This window comes from Pan troglodytes, chromosome 10 (genome assembly GCF_028858775.2).
Source record: "Pan troglodytes isolate AG18354 chromosome 10, NHGRI_mPanTro3-v2.0_pri, whole genome shotgun sequence".
Classification (NCBI taxonomy): Eukaryota; Metazoa; Chordata; class Mammalia; order Primates; family Hominidae; genus Pan; species Pan troglodytes.
Window position 1 is genome coordinate 58961793 of NC_072408.2, and position 16472 is coordinate 58978264.

Genomic DNA, 16472 nt, shown 5'->3' on the forward strand with positions numbered 1-16472 from the left:
TCATATACTGCAAGAAAGAAGAATTCTCAGTAACTTCTTTGTGTGGTGTGTGTTCAACTCACAGAGTTAAACCTTCCTTTAGAAAGATCAGTTTTGAAACACTCTTTTTGTGGAAATTGCAAGTGGAGATTTCCAGCGATTTGAGGGCAAATTGAAATAACCCCGTTTCAAAACTACACAGAATCATTCTCAGAAACTACTTTGTAATGGGTGTGTTCAACTCACAGAGTTTAACCTTTCTTTTCATAGAGCAGTTTGGAAACAGTCTGTTTGTTAAGTCTGCAAGTGGATATTTAGACCTGGTTGAGGCCTTCGTTGGAAACGGGATTTCTTCATTGAATGCTAGACAGAAGAATTCTCAGTAACTTCTTTGCGTTGTGTGTATTCAACTCACAGAGTTGAACGTTCCTTAAGACAGAGCAGTTTTGAAACACCCTTTTTGTGGAATTTGCAAGTGGAGAATTCAAGAGATTTGAAGCCAATCTTAGAAAGGGCAATATCCTCTTTTAAAAACTAGACAGAATCATTCTTAGAAACTACTTTGTACTGGATGTGTTCAACTCACAGAGTTTAACCTTTCTTTTCATAGAGCAGTTTGGAAAAACTCTGTTTGTTAAGTCTGCAAGTGGATATTTAGACCTCTTTGTGGCATTCGTTGGAAACGGGATTTCTTCATATACTGCAAGAAAGAAGAATTCTCAGTAACTACTTTGTGTGGTGTGTGTTCAACTCACAGAGTTAAACCTCCCTTTAGAAGGATCAGTTTTGAAACACTCTTTTTGTGGAATTTCCAAGTGGAGATTTCAAGAGATTTGAGGCCAATCTTAGAAATGGCAATATCCTCGTTTAAAAACTAGACAGAATCATTCTCAGAAACTACTTTGTACTGGATGTGTTCAACTCACAGAGTTTAACCTTTCTTTTCATAGAGCAGTTTGGAAACACTCTGTTTGTTAAGTCTGCAAGTGGATATTTAGACCTCTTTGTGGCCTTCGTTGGAAACGGGATTTCTTCATATACTGCAAGAAAGAAGAATTCTCAGTAACTACTTTGTGTGGTGTGTGTTCAACTCACAGAGTTAAAAGTCCCTTTAGAAGGATCAGTTTTGAAACACTCTTTTTGTGGAATTTCCAAGTGGAGATTTCAAGAGATTTGAGGCCAATCTTAGAAATGGCAATATCCTCGTTTAAAAACTAGACAGAATCATTCTCAGAAACTACTTTGTACTGGATGTGTTCAACTCACAGAGGTTAACCTTTCTTTTCATAGAGCAGTTTGGAAACACTCTGTTTGTTAAGTCTGCAAGTGGATATTTAGACCTCTTTGTGGCCTTCGTTGGAAACGGGATTTCTTCATATACTGCAAGAAAGAAGAATTCTCAGTAACTTCTTTGTGTGGTGTGTGTTCAACTCACAGAGTTAAACCATCTTTTAGAAAGATCAGTTTTGAAACACTCTTTTTGTGGAAATTGCAAGTGGAGATTTCCAGCGATTTGAGGGCAATCTTAGAAATTGAAATAACCCCGTTTCAAAACTACACAGAATCATTCTCAGAAACTACTTTGTAATGGGTGTGTTCAACTCACAGAGTTTAACCTTTCTTTTCATAGAGCAGTTTGGAAACACTCTGTTTGTTAAGGCTGCAAGTGGATATTTAGACCTCTATGTGGCCTTCGTTGGAAACGGGATTTCTTCATATACTGCAAGAAAGAAGAATTCTCAGTAACTTCTTTGTGTGGTGTGTGTTCAACTCACAGAGTTAAACCTCCCTTTAGAAAGATCAGTTTTGAAACACTCTTTTTGTGGAAATTGCAAGTGGAGATTTCCAGCGATTTGAGGGCAATCTTAGAAATTGAAATAACCCCGTTTCAAAACTACACAGAATCATTCTCAGAAACTACTTTGTAATGGGTGTGTTCAACTCACAGATTTTAACCTTTCTTTTCATAGAGCAGTTTGGAAACACTCTGTTTGTTAAGTCTACAAGTGGATATTTAGACCTCTTTGTGGCCTTCGTTGGAAACGGGATTTCTTCATATACTGCAAGAAAGAAGAATTCTCAGTAACTTCTTTGTGTGGTGTGTGTTCAACTCACAGAGTTAAACCTCCCTTTAGAAAGATCAGTTTTGAAACACTCTTTTTGTGGAAATTGCAAGTGGAGATTTCCAGCGATTTGAGGGCAATCTTAGAAATTGAAATAACCCCGTTTCAAAACTACACAGAATCATTCTCAGAAACTACTTTCTAATGGGTGTGTTCAACTCACAGAGTTTAACCTTTCTTTTCATAGAGCAGTTTGGAAACACTCTGTTTGTTAAGTCTGCAAGTGGATATTTAGACCTCTTTGTGGCCTTCGTTGGAAACGGGATTTCTTCATATACTGCAAGAAAGAAGAATTCTCAGTAACTACTTTGTGTGGTGTGTGTTCAACTCACAGAGTTAAACCTCCCTTTAGAAGGATCAGTTTTGAAACACTCTTTTTGTGGAATTTCCAAGTGGAGATTTCAAGAGATTTGAGGCCAATCTTAGAAATGGCAATATATCCTCGTTTAAAAACTAGACAGAATCATTCTCAGAAACTACTTTGTACTGGATGTGTTCAACACACAGAGTTTAACCTTTCTTTTCATAGAGCAGTTTGGAAACACTCTGTTTGTTAAGTCTGCAAGTGGATATTTAGACCTCTTTGTGGCCTTCGTTGGAAACGGGATTTCTTCATATACTGCAAGAAAGAAGAATTCTCAGTAACTACTTTGTGTGGTGTGTGTTCAACTCACAGAGTTAAAAGTCCCTTTAGAAGGATCAGTTTTGAAACACTCTTTTTGTGGAATTTCCAAGTGGAGATTTCAAGAGATTTGAGGCCAATCTTAGAAATGGCAATATCCTCGTTTAAAAACTAGACAGAATCATTCTCAGAAACTACTTTGTACTGGATGTGTTCAACTCACAGAGTTTAACCTTTCTTTTCATAGAGCAGTTTGGAAACACTCTGTTTGTTAAGTCTGCAAGTGGATATTTAGACCTCTTTGTGGCCTTCGTTGGAAACGGGATTTCTTCATATACTGCAAGAAAGAAGAATTCTCAGTAACTTCTTTGTGTGGTGTGTGTTGAACTCACAGAGTTAAACCATCTTTTAGAAAGATCAGTTTTGAAACACTCTTTTTGTGGAAATTGCAAGTGGAGATTTCCAGCGATTTGAGGGCAATCTTAGAAATTGAAATAACCCCGTTTCAAAACTACACAGAATCATTCTCAGAAACTACTTTGTAATGGGTGTGTTCAACTCACAGAGTTTAACCTTTCTTTTCATAGAGCAGTTTGGAAACACTCTGCTTGTTAAGTCTGCAAGTGGATATTTAGACCTCTATGTGGCCTTCGTTGTAAACGGGATTTCTTCATATACTGCAAGAAAGAAGAATTCTCAGTAACTTCTTTGTGTGGTGTGTGTTCAACTCACAGAGTTAAACCTCCCTTTAGAAAGATCAGTTTTGAAACACTCTTTTTGTGGAAATTGCAAGTGGAGATTTCCAGCGATTTGAGGGCAATCTTAGAAATTGAAATAACCCCGTTTCAAAACTACACAGAATCATTCTCAGAAACTACTTTGTAATGGGTGTGTTCAACTCACAGAGTTTAACCTTTCTTTTCATAGAGCAGTTTGGAAACACTCTGTTTGTTAAGTCTGCAAGTGGATATTTAGACCTCTTTGTGGCCTTCGTTGGAAACGGGATTTCTTCATATACTGCAAGAAAGAAGAATTCTCAGTAACTACTTTGTGTGGTGTGTGTTCAACTCACAGAGTTAAACCTCCCTTTAGAAGGATCAGTTTTGAAACACTCTTTTTGTGGAATTTCCAAGTGGAGATTTCAAGAGATTTGAGGCCAATCTTAGAAATGGCAATATCCTCGTTTAAAAACTAGACAGAATCATTCTCAGAAACTTCTTTGTACTGGATGTGTTCAACTCACAGAGTTTAACCTTTCTTTTCATAGAGCAGTTTGGAAACACTCTGTTTGTTAAGTCTGCAAGTGGATATTTAGACGTCTTTGTGGCCTTCGTTGGAAACGGGATTTCTTCATATACTGCAAGAAAGAAGAATTCTCAGTAACTTCTTTGTGTGGTGTGTGTTCAACTCACAGAGTTAAACCTTCCTTTAGAAAGATCAGTTTTGAAACACTCTTTTTGTGGAAATTGCAAGTGGAGATTTCCAGCGATTTGAGGGCAAATTGAAATAACCCCGTTTCAAAACTACACAGAATCATTCTCAGAAACTACTTTGTAATGGGTGTGTTCAACTCACAGAGTTTAACCTTTCTTTTCATAGAGCAGTTTGGAAACAGTCTGTTTGTTAAGTCTGCAAGTGGATATTTAGACCTGGTTGAGGCCTTCGTTGGAAACGGGATTTCTTCATTGAATGCTAGACAGAAGAATTCTCAGTAACTTCTTTGCGTTGTGTGTATTCAACTCACAGAGTTGAACGTTCCTTAAGACAGAGCAGTTTTGAAACACCCTTTTTGTGGAATTTGCAAGTGGAGAATTCAAGAGATTTGAAGCCAATCTTAGAAAGGGCAATATCCTCTTTTAAAAACTAGACAGAATCATTCTTAGAAACTACTTTGTACTGGATGTGTTCAACTCACAGAGTTTAACCTTTCTTTTCATAGAGCAGTTTGGAAAAACTCTGTTTGTTAAGTCTGCAAGTGGATATTTAGACCTCTTTGTGGCATTCGTTGGAAACGGGATTTCTTCATATACTGCAAGAAAGAAGAATTCTCAGTAACTACTTTGTGTGGTGTGTGTTCAACTCACAGAGTTAAACCTCCCTTTAGAAGGATCAGTTTTGAAACACTCTTTTTGTGGAATTTCCAAGTGGAGATTTCAAGAGATTTGAGGCCAATCTTAGAAATGGCAATATCCTCGTTTAAAAACTAGACAGAATCATTCTCAGAAACTACTTTGTACTGGATGTGTTCAACTCACAGAGTTTAACCTTTCTTTTCATAGAGCAGTTTGGAAACACTCTGTTTGTTAAGTCTGCAAGTGGATATTTAGACCTCTTTGTGGCCTTCGTTGGAAACGGGATTTCTTCATATACTGCAAGAAAGAAGAATTCTCAGTAACTACTTTGTGTGGTGTGTGTTCAACTCACAGAGTTAAAAGTCCCTTTAGAAGGATCAGTTTTGAAACACTCTTTTTGTGGAATTTCCAAGTGGAGATTTCAAGAGATTTGAGGCCAATCTTAGAAATGGCAATATCCTCGTTTAAAAACTAGACAGAATCATTCTCAGAAACTACTTTGTACTGGATGTGTTCAACTCACAGATGTTAACCTTTCTTTTCATAGAGCAGTTTGGAAACACTCTGTTTGTTAAGTCTGCAAGTGGATATTTAGACCTCTTTGTGGCCTTCGTTGGAAACGGGATTTCTTCATATACTGCAAGAAAGAAGAATTCTCAGTAACTTCTTTGTGTGGTGTGTGTTCAACTCACAGAGTTAAACCATCTTTTAGAAAGATCAGTTTTGAAACACTCTTTTTGTGGAAATTGCAAGTGGAGATTTCCAGCGATTTGAGGGCAATCTTAGAAATTGAAATAACCCCGTTTCAAAACTACACAGAATCATTCTCAGAAACTACTTTGTAATGGGTGTGTTCAACTCACAGAGTTTAACCTTTCTTTTCATAGAGCAGTTTGGAAACACTCTGTTTGTTAAGGCTGCAAGTGGATATTTAGACCTCTATGTGGCCTTCGTTGGAAACGGGATTTCTTCATATACTGCAAGAAAGAAGAATTCTCAGTAACTTCTTTGTGTGGTGTGTGTTCAACTCACAGAGTTAAACCTCCCTTTAGAAAGATCAGTTTTGAAACACTCTTTTTGTGGAAATTGCAAGTGGAGATTTCCAGCGATTTGAGGGCAATCTTAGAAATTGAAATAACCCCGTTTCAAAACTACACAGAATCATTCTCAGAAACTACTTTGTAATGGGTGTGTTCAACTCACAGATTTTAACCTTTCTTTTCATAGAGCAGTTTGGAAACACTCTGTTTGTTAAGTCTACAAGTGGATATTTAGACCTCTTTGTGGCCTTCGTTGGAAACGGGATTTCTTCATATACTGCAAGAAAGAAGAATTCTCAGTAACTTCTTTGTGTGGTGTGTGTTCAACTCACAGAGTTAAACCTCCCTTTAGAAAGATCAGTTTTGAAACACTCTTTTTGTGGAAATTGCAAGTGGAGATTTCCAGCGATTTGAGGGCAATCTTAGAAATTGAAATAACCCCGTTTCAAAACTACACAGAATCATTCTCAGAAACTACTTTCTAATGGGTGTGTTCAACTCACAGAGTTTAACCTTTCTTTTCATAGAGCAGTTTGGAAACACTCTGTTTGTTAAGTCTGCAAGTGGATATTTAGACCTCTTTGTGGCCTTCGTTGGAAACGGGATTTCTTCATATACTGCAAGAAAGAAGAATTCTCAGTAACTACTTTGTGTGGTGTGTGTTCAACTCACAGAGTTAAACCTCCCTTTAGAAGGATCAGTTTTGAAACACTCTTTTTGTGGAATTTCCAAGTGGAGATTTCAAGAGATTTGAGGCCAATCTTAGAAATGGCAATATATCCTCGTTTAAAAACTAGACAGAATCATTCTCAGAAACTACTTTGTACTGGATGTGTTCAACTCACAGAGTTTAACCTTTCTTTTCATAGAGCAGTTTGGAAACACTCTGTTTGTTAAGTCTGCAAGTGGATATTTAGACCTCTTTGTGGCCTTCGTTGGAAACGGGATTTCTTCATATACTGCAAGAAAGAAGAATTCTCAGTAACTACTTTGTGTGGTGTGTGATCAACTCACAGAGTTAAACCTCCCTTTAGAAGGATCAGTTTTGAAACACCCTTTTTGTGGAATTTCCAAGTGGAGATTTCAAGAGATTTGAGGCCAATCTTAGAAATGGCAATATCCTCGTTTAAAAACTAGACAGAATCATTCTCAGAAACTACTTTGTACTGGATGTGCTCAACTTACAGAGTTTAACCTTTCTTTTCATAGAGCAGTTTGGAAACACTCTGTTTGTTAAGTCTGCAAGTGGATATTTAGACCTCTTTGTGGCCTTCGTTGGAAACGGGATTTCTTCATATACTGCAAGAAAGAAGAATTCTCAGTAACTTCTTCGTGTGGTGGGTGTTCAACTCACAGAGTTAAACCTTACTTTAGAAAGATCAGTTTTGAAACACTCTTTTTGTGGAAATTGCAAGTGGAGATTTCCAGCGATTTGAGGGCAAATTGAAATAACCCCGTTTCAAAACAACACAGAATCATTCTCAGAAACTACTTTGTAATGGGTGTGTTCAACTCACAGAGTTTAACCTTTCTTTTCATAGAGCAGTTTGGAAACACTCTGTTTGTTAAGTCTGCAAGTGGATATTTAGACCTCTTTGTGGCCTTCGTTGGAAACGGGATTTCTTCATATACTGCAAGAAAGAAGAATTCTCAGTAACTACTTTGTGTGGTGTGTGTTCAACTCACAGAGTTAAACCTCCCTTTAGAAGGATCAGTTTTGAAACACTCTTTTTGTGGAATTTCCAAGTGGAGATTTCAAGAGATTTGAGGCCAATCTTAGAAATGGCAATATCCTCGTTTAAAAACTAGACAGAATCATTCTCAGAAACTTCTTTGTACTGGATGTGTTCAACTCACAGAGTTTAACCTTTCTTTTCATAGAGCAGTTTGGAAACACTCTGTTTGTTAAGTCTGCAAGTGGATATTTAGACGTCTTTGTGGCCTTCGTTGGAAACGGGATTTCTTCATATACTGCAAGAAAGAAGAATTCTCAGTAACTTCTTTGTGTGGTGTGTGTTCAACTCACAGAGTTAAACCTTCCTTTAGAAAGATCAGTTTTGAAACACTCTTTTTGTGGAAATTGCAAGTGGAGATTTCCAGCGATTTGAGGGCAAATTGAAATAACCCCGTTTCAAAACTACACAGAATCATTCTCAGAAACTACTTTGTAATGGGTGTGTTCAACTCACAGAGTTTAACCTTTCTTTTCATAGAGCAGTTTGGAAACAGTCTGTTTGTTAAGTCTGCAAGTGGATATTTAGACCTGGTTGAGGCCTTCGTTGGAAACGGGATTTCTTCATTGAATGCTAGACAGAAGAATTCTCAGTAACTTCTTTGCGTTGTGTGTATTCAACTCACAGAGTTGAACGTTCCTTAAGACAGAGCAGTTTTGAAACACCCTTTTTGTGGAATTTGCAAGTGGAGAATTCAAGAGATTTGAAGCCAATCTTAGAAAGGGCAATATCCTCTTTTAAAAACTAGACAGAATCATTCTTAGAAACTACTTTGTACTGGATGTGTTCAACTCACAGAGTTTAACCTTTCTTTTCATAGAGCAGTTTGGAAAAACTCTGTTTGTTAAGTCTGCAAGTGGATATTTAGACCTCTTTGTGGCATTCGTTGGAAACGGGATTTCTTCATATACTGCAAGAAAGAAGAATTCTCAGTAACTACTTTGTGTGGTGTGTGTTCAACTCACAGAGTTAAACCTCCCTTTAGAAGGATCAGTTTTGAAACACTCTTTTTGTGGAATTTCCAAGTGGAGATTTCAAGAGATTTGAGGCCAATCTTAGAAATGGCAATATCCTCGTTTAAAAACTAGACAGAATCATTCTCAGAAACTACTTTGTACTGGATGTGTTCAACTCACAGAGTTTAACCTTTCTTTTCATAGAGCAGTTTGGAAACACTCTGTTTGTTAAGTCTGCAAGTGGATATTTAGACCTCTTTGTGGCCTTCGTTGGAAACGGGATTTCTTCATATACTGCAAGAAAGAAGAATTCTCAGTAACTACTTTGTGTGGTGTGTGTTCAACTCACAGAGTTAAAAGTCCCTTTAGAAGGATCAGTTTTGAAACACTCTTTTTGTGGAATTTCCAAGTGGAGATTTCAAGAGATTTGAGGCCAATCTTAGAAATGGCAATATCCTCGTTTAAAAACTAGACAGAATCATTCTCAGAAACTACTTTGTACTGGATGTGTTCAACTCACAGAGGTTAACCTTTCTTTTCATAGAGCAGTTTGGAAACACTCTGTTTGTTAAGTCTGCAAGTGGATATTTAGACCTCTTTGTGGCCTTCGTTGGAAACGGGATTTCTTCATATACTGCAAGAAAGAAGAATTCTCAGTAACTTCTTTGTGTGGTGTGTGTTCAACTCACAGAGTTAAACCATCTTTTAGAAAGATCAGTTTTGAAACACTCTTTTTGTGGAAATTGCAAGTGGAGATTTCCAGCGATTTGAGGGCAATCTTAGAAATTGAAATAACCCCGTTTCAAAACTACACAGAATCATTCTCAGAAACTACTTTGTAATGGGTGTGTTCAACTCACAGAGTTTAACCTTTCTTTTCATAGAGCAGTTTGGAAACACTCTGTTTGTTAAGGCTGCAAGTGGATATTTAGACCTCTATGTGGCCTTCGTTGGAAACGGGATTTCTTCATATACTGCAAGAAAGAAGAATTCTCAGTAACTTCTTTGTGTGGTGTGTGTTCAACTCACAGAGTTAAACCTCCCTTTAGAAAGATCAGTTTTGAAACACTCTTTTTGTGGAAATTGCAAGTGGAGATTTCCAGCGATTTGAGGGCAATCTTAGAAATTGAAATAACCCCGTTTCAAAACTACACAGAATCATTCTCAGAAACTACTTTGTAATGGGTGTGTTCAACTCACAGATTTTAACCTTTCTTTTCATAGAGCAGTTTGGAAACACTCTGTTTGTTAAGTCTACAAGTGGACATTTAGACCTCTTTGTGGCCTTCGTTGGAAACGGGATTTCTTCATATACTGCAAGAAAGAAGAATTCTCAGTAACTTCTTTGTGTGGTGTGTGTTCAACTCACAGAGTTAAACCTCCCTTTAGAAAGATCAGTTTTGAAACACTCTTTTTGTGGAAATTGCAAGTGGAGATTTCCAGCGATTTGAGGGCAATCTTAGAAATTGAAATAACCCCGTTTCAAAACTACACAGAATCATTCTCAGAAACTACTTTCTAATGGGTGTGTTCAACTCACAGAGTTTAACCTTTCTTTTCATAGAGCAGTTTGGAAACACTCTGTTTGTTAAGTCTGCAAGTGGATATTTAGACCTCTTTGTGGCCTTCGTTGGAAACGGGATTTCTTCATATACTGCAAGAAAGAAGAATTCTCAGTAACTACTTTGTGTGGTGTGTGTTCAACTCACAGAGTTAAACCTCCCTTTAGAAGGATCAGTTTTGAAACACTCTTTTTGTGGAATTTCCAAGTGGAGATTTCAAGAGATTTGAGGCCAATCTTAGAAATGGCAATATATCCTCGTTTAAAAACTAGACAGAATCATTCTCAGAAACTACTTTGTACTGGATGTGTTCAACTCACAGAGTTTAACCTTTCTTTTCATAGAGCAGTTTGGAAACACTCTGTTTGTTAAGTCTGCAAGTGGATATTTAGACCTCTTTGTGGCCTTCGTTGGAAACGGGATTTCTTCATATACTGCAAGAAAGAAGAATTCTCAGTAACTACTTTGTGTGGTGTGTGATCAACTCACAGAGTTAAACCTCCCTTTAGAAGGATCAGTTTTGAAACACCCTTTTTGTGGAATTTCCAAGTGGAGATTTCAAGAGATTTGAGGCCAATCTTAGAAATGGCAATATCCTCGTTTAAAAACTAGACAGAATCATTCTCAGAAACTACTTTGTACTGGATGTGCTCAACTTACAGAGTTTAACCTTTCTTTTCATAGAGCAGTTTGGAAACACTCTGTTTGTTAAGTCTGCAAGTGGATATTTAGACCTCTTTGTGGCCTTCGTTGGAAACGGGATTTCTTCATATACTGCAAGAAAGAAGAATTCTCAGTAACTTCTTCGTGTGGTGGGTGTTCAACTCACAGAGTTAAACCTTACTTTAGAAAGATCAGTTTTGAAACACTCTTTTTGTGGAAATTGCAAGTGGAGATTTCCAGCGATTTGAGGGCAAATTGAAATAACCCCGTTTCAAAACAACACAGAATCATTCTCAGAAACTACTTTGTAATGGGTGTGTTCAACTCACAGAGTTTAACCTTTCTTTTCATAGAGCAGTTTGGAAACACTCTGTTTGTTAAGTCTGCCAGTGGATATTTAGACCTCTTTGTGGCCTTCGTTGGAAACGGGATTTCTTCATATACTGCAAGAAAGAAGAATTCTCAGTAACTAGTTTGTGTGGTGTGTGTTCAACTCACAGAGTTAAACCTCCCTTTAGAAGGATCAGTTTTGAAACACTCTTTTTGTGGAATTTCCAAGTGGAGATTTCAAGAGATTTGAGGCCAATCTTAGAAATGGCAATATCCTCGTTTAAAAACTAGACAGAATCATTCTCAGAAACTACTTTGTACTGGATGTGTTCAACTCACAGAGTTTAAACTTTCTTTTCATAGAGCAGTTTGGAAACACTCTGTTTGTTAAGTCTGCAAGTGGATATTTAGACCTGGTTGAGGCCTTCGTTGGAAACGGGATTTCTTCATATACTGCAAGAAAGAAGAATTCTCAGTAACTTCTTTGTGTGGTGTGTGTTCAACTCACAGAGTTAAACCTTCCTTTAGAAAGATCAGTTTTGAAACACTCTTTTTGTGGAAATTGCAAGTGGAGATTTCCAGCGATTTGAGGGCAAATTGAAATAACCCCGTTTCAAAACAACACAGAATCATTCTCAGAAACTACTTTGTAATGGGTGTGTTCAACTCACAGAGTTTAACCTTTCTTTTCATAGAGCAGTTTGGAAACACTCTGTTTGTTAAGTCTGCCAGTGGATATTTAGACCTCTTTGTGGCCTTCGTCGGAAACGGGATTTCTTCATATACTGCAAGAAAGAAGAATTCTCAGTAACTACTTTGTGTGGTGTGTGTTCAACTCACAGAGTTAAACCTCCCTTTAGAAGGATCAGTTTTGAAACACTCTTTTTGTGGAATTTCCAAGTGGAGATTTCAAGAGATTTGAGGCCAATCTTAGAAATGGCAATATCCTCGTTTAAAAACTAGACAGAATCATTCTCAGAAACTACTTTGTACTGGATGTGTTCAACTCACAGAGTTTAACCTTTCTTTTCATAGAGCAGTTTGGAAACACTCTGTTTGTTAAGTCTGCAAGTGGATATTTAGACCTGGTTGAGGCCTTCGTTGGAAACGGGATTTCTTCATATACTGCAAGAAAGAAGAATTCTCAGTAACTTCTTTGTGTGGTGTGTGTTCAACTCACAGAGTTAAACCTTCCTTTAGAAAGATCAGTTTTGAAACACTCTTTTTGTGGAAATTGCAAGTGGAGATTTCCAGCGATTTGAGGGCAAATTGAAATAACCCCGTTTCAAAACAACACAGAATCATTCTCAGAAACTACTTTGTAATGGGTGTGTTCAACTCACAGAGTTTAACCTTTCTTTTCATAGAGCAGTTTGGAAACACTCTGTTTGTTAAGTCTGCCAGTGGATATTTAGACCTCTTTGTGGCCTTCGTTGGAAACGGGATTTCTTCATATACTGCAAGAAAGAAGAATTCTCAGTAACTACTTTGTGTGGTGTGTGTTCAACTCACAGAGTTAAACCTCCCTTTAGAAGGATCAGTTTTGAAACACTCTTTTTGTGGAATTTCCAAGTGGAGATTTCAAGAGATTTGAGGCCAATCTTAGAAATGGCAATATATCCTCGTTTAAAAACTAGACAGAATCATTCTCAGAAACTACTTTGTACTGGATGTGTTCAACTCACAGAGTTTAACCTTTCTTTTCATAGAGCAGTTTGGAAACACTCTGTTTGTTAAGTCTGCAAGTGGATATTTAGACCTCTTTGTGGCCTTCGTTGGAAACGGGATTTCTTCATATACTGCAAGAAAGAAGAATTCTCAGTAACTTCTTTGTGTGGTGTGTGTTCAACTCACAGAGTTAAACCTTCCTTTAGAAAGATCAGTTTTGAAACACTCTTTTTGTGGAAATTGCAAGTGGAGATTTCCAGCGATTTGAGGGCAAATTGAAATAACCCCGTTTCAAAACTACACAGAATCATTCTCAGAAACTACTTTGTAATGGGTGTGTTCAACTCACAGAGTTTAACCTTTCTTTTCATAGAGCAGTTTGGAAACACTCTGTTTGTTAAGTCTGCAAGTGGATATTTAGACCTGGTTGAGGCCTTCGTTGGAAACGGGATTTCTTCATTGAATGCTAGACAGAAGAATTCTCAGTAACTTCTTTGCGTTGTGTGTATTCAACTCACAGAGTTGAACGTTCCTTAAGACAGAGCAGTTTTGAAACACCCTTTTTGTGGAATTTGCAAGTGGAGAATTCAAGAGATTTGAAGCCAATCTTAGAAAGGGCAATATCCTCTTTTAAAAACTAGACAGAATCATTCTTAGAAAGTACTTTGTACTGGATGTGTTCAACTCACAGAGTTTAACCTTTCTTTTCATAGAGCAGTTTGGAAAAACTCTGTTTGTTAAGTCTGCAAGTGGATATTTAGACCTCTTTGTGGCCTTCGTTGGAAACGGGATTTCTTCATATACTGCAAGAAAGAAGAATTCTCAGTAACTACTTTGTGTGGTGTGTGTTCAACTCACAGAGTTAAACCTCCCTTTAGAAGGATCAGTTTTGAAACACTCTTTTTGTGGAATTTCCAAGTGGAGATTTCAAGAGATTTGAGGCCAATCTTAGAAATGGCAATATCCTCGTTTAAAAACTAGACAGAATCATTCTCAGAAACTACTTTGTACTGGATGTGTTCAACTCACAGAGTTTAACCTTTCTTTTCATAGAGCAGTTTGGAAACACTCTGTTTGTTAAGTCTGCAAGTGGATATATAGACCTCTTTGTGGCCTTCGTTGGAAACGGGATTTCTTCATATACTGCAAGAAAGAAGAATTCTCAGTAACTACTTTGTGTGGTGTGTGTTCAACTCACAGAGTTAAAAGTCCCTTTAGAAGGATCAGTTTTGAAACACTCTTTTTGTGGAATTTCCAAGTGGAGATTTCAAGAGATTTGAGGCCAATCTTAGAAATGGCAATATCCTCGTTTAAAAACTAGACAGAATCATTCTCAGAAACTACTTTGTACTGGATGTGTTCAACTCACAGAGGTTAACCTTTCTTTTCATAGAGCAGTTTGGAAACACTCTGTTTGTTAAGTCTGCAAGTGGATATTTAGACCTCTTTGTGGCCTTCGTTGGAAACGGGATTTCTTCATATACTGCAAGAAAGAAGAATTCTCAGTAACTTCTTTGTGTGGTGTGTGTTCAACTCACAGAGTTAAACCTTCCTTTAGAAAGATCAGTTTTGAAACACTCTTTTTGTGGAAATTGCAAGTGGAGATTTCCAGCGATTTGAGGGCAAATTGAAATAACCCCGTTTCAAAACTACACAGAATCATTCTCAGAAACTACTTTGTAATGGGTGTGTTCAACTCACAGAGTTTAACCTTTCTTTTCATAGAGCAGTTTGGAAACACTCTGTTTGTTAAGTCTGCAAGTGGATATTTAGACCTGGTTGAGGCCTTCGTTGGAAACGGGATTTCTTCATTGAATGCTAGACAGAAGAATTCTCAGTAACTTCTTTGCGTTGTGTGTATTCAACTCACAGAGTTGAACGTTCCTTAAGACAGAGCAGTTTTGAAACACCCTTTTTGTGGAATTTGCAAGTGGAGAATTCAAGAGATCTGAAGCCAATCTTAGAAAGGGCAATATCGTCTTTTAAAAACTAGACAGAATCATTCTTAGAAAGTACTTTGTACTGGATGTGTTCAACTCACAGAGTTTAACCTTTCTTTTCATAGAGCAGTTTGGAAAAACTCTGTTTGTTAAGTCTGCAAGTGGATATTTAGACCTCTTTGTGGCCTTCGTTGGAAACGGGATTTCTTCATATACTGCAAGAAAGAAGAATTCTCAGTAACTACTTTGTGTGGTGTGTGTTCAACTCACAGAGTTAAACCTCCCTTTAGAAGGATCAGTTTTGAAACACTCTTTTTGTGGAATTTCCAAGTGGAGATTTCAAGAGATTTGAGGCCAATCTTAGAAATGGCAATATCCTCGTTTAAAAACTAGACAGAATCATTCTCAGAAACTACTTTGTACTGGATGTGTTCAACTCACAGAGTTTAACCTTTCTTTTCATAGAGCAGTTTGGAAACACTCTGTTTGTTAAGTCTGCAAGTGGATATATAGACCTCTTTGTGGCCTTCGTTGGAAACGGGATTTCTTCATATACTGCAAGAAAGAAGAATTCTCAGTAACTACTTTGTGTGGTGTGTGTTCAACTCACAGAGTTAAAAGTCCCTTTAGAAGGATCAGTTTTGAAACACTCTTTTTGTGGAATTTCCAAGTGGAGATTTCAAGAGATTTGAGGCCAATCTTAGAAATGGCAATATCCTCGTTTAAAAACTAGACAGAATCATTCTCAGAAACTACTTTGTACTGGATGTGTTCAACTCACAGAGGTTAACCTTTCTTTTCATAGAGCAGTTTGGAAACACTCTGTTTGTTAAGTCTGCAAGTGGATATTTAGACCTCTTTGTGGCCTTCGTTGGAAACGTGATTTCTTCATATACTGCAAGAAAGAAGAATTCTCAGTAACTTCTTTGTGTGGTGTGTGTTCAACTCACAGAGTTAAACCTTCCTTTAGAAAGATCAGTTTTGAAACACTCTTTTTGTGGAAATTGCAAGTGGAGATTTCCAGCGATTTGAGGGCAAATTGAAATAACCCCGTTTCAAAACTACACAGAATCATTCTCAGAAACTACTTTGTAATGGGTGTGTTCAACTCACAGAGTTTAACCTTTCTTTTCATAGAGCAGTTTGGAAACACTCTGTTTGTTAAGTCTGCAAGTGGATATTTAGACCTGGTTGAGGCCTTCGTTGGAAACGGGATTTCTTCATTGAATGCTAGACAGAAGAATTCTCAGTAACTTCTTTGCGTTGTGTGTATTCAACTCACAGAGTTGAACGTTCCTTAAGACAGAGCAGTTTTGAAACACCCTTTTTGTGGAATTTGCAAGTGGAGAATTCAAGAGATCTTAAGCCAATCTTAGAAAGGGCAATATCGTCTTTTAAAAACTAGACAGAATCATTCTTAGAAAGTACTTTGTACTGGATGTGTTCAACTCACAGAGTTTAACCTTTCTTTTCATAGAGCAGTTTGGAAAAACTCTGTTTGTTAAGTCTGCAAGTGGATATTTAGACCTCTTTGTGGCCTTCGTTGGAAACGGGATTTCTTCCTATACTGCAAGAAAGAAGAATTCTCAGTAACTACTTTGTGTGGTGTGTGTTCAACTCACAGAGTTAAACCTCGCTTTAGAAGGATCAGTTTTGAAACACTCTTTTTATGGAATTTCCAAGTGGAGATTTCAAGAGATTTGAGGCCAATCTTAGAAATGGCAATATCCTCGTTTAAAAACTAGACAGAATCATTCTCAGAAACTACTTTGTACTGGATGTGT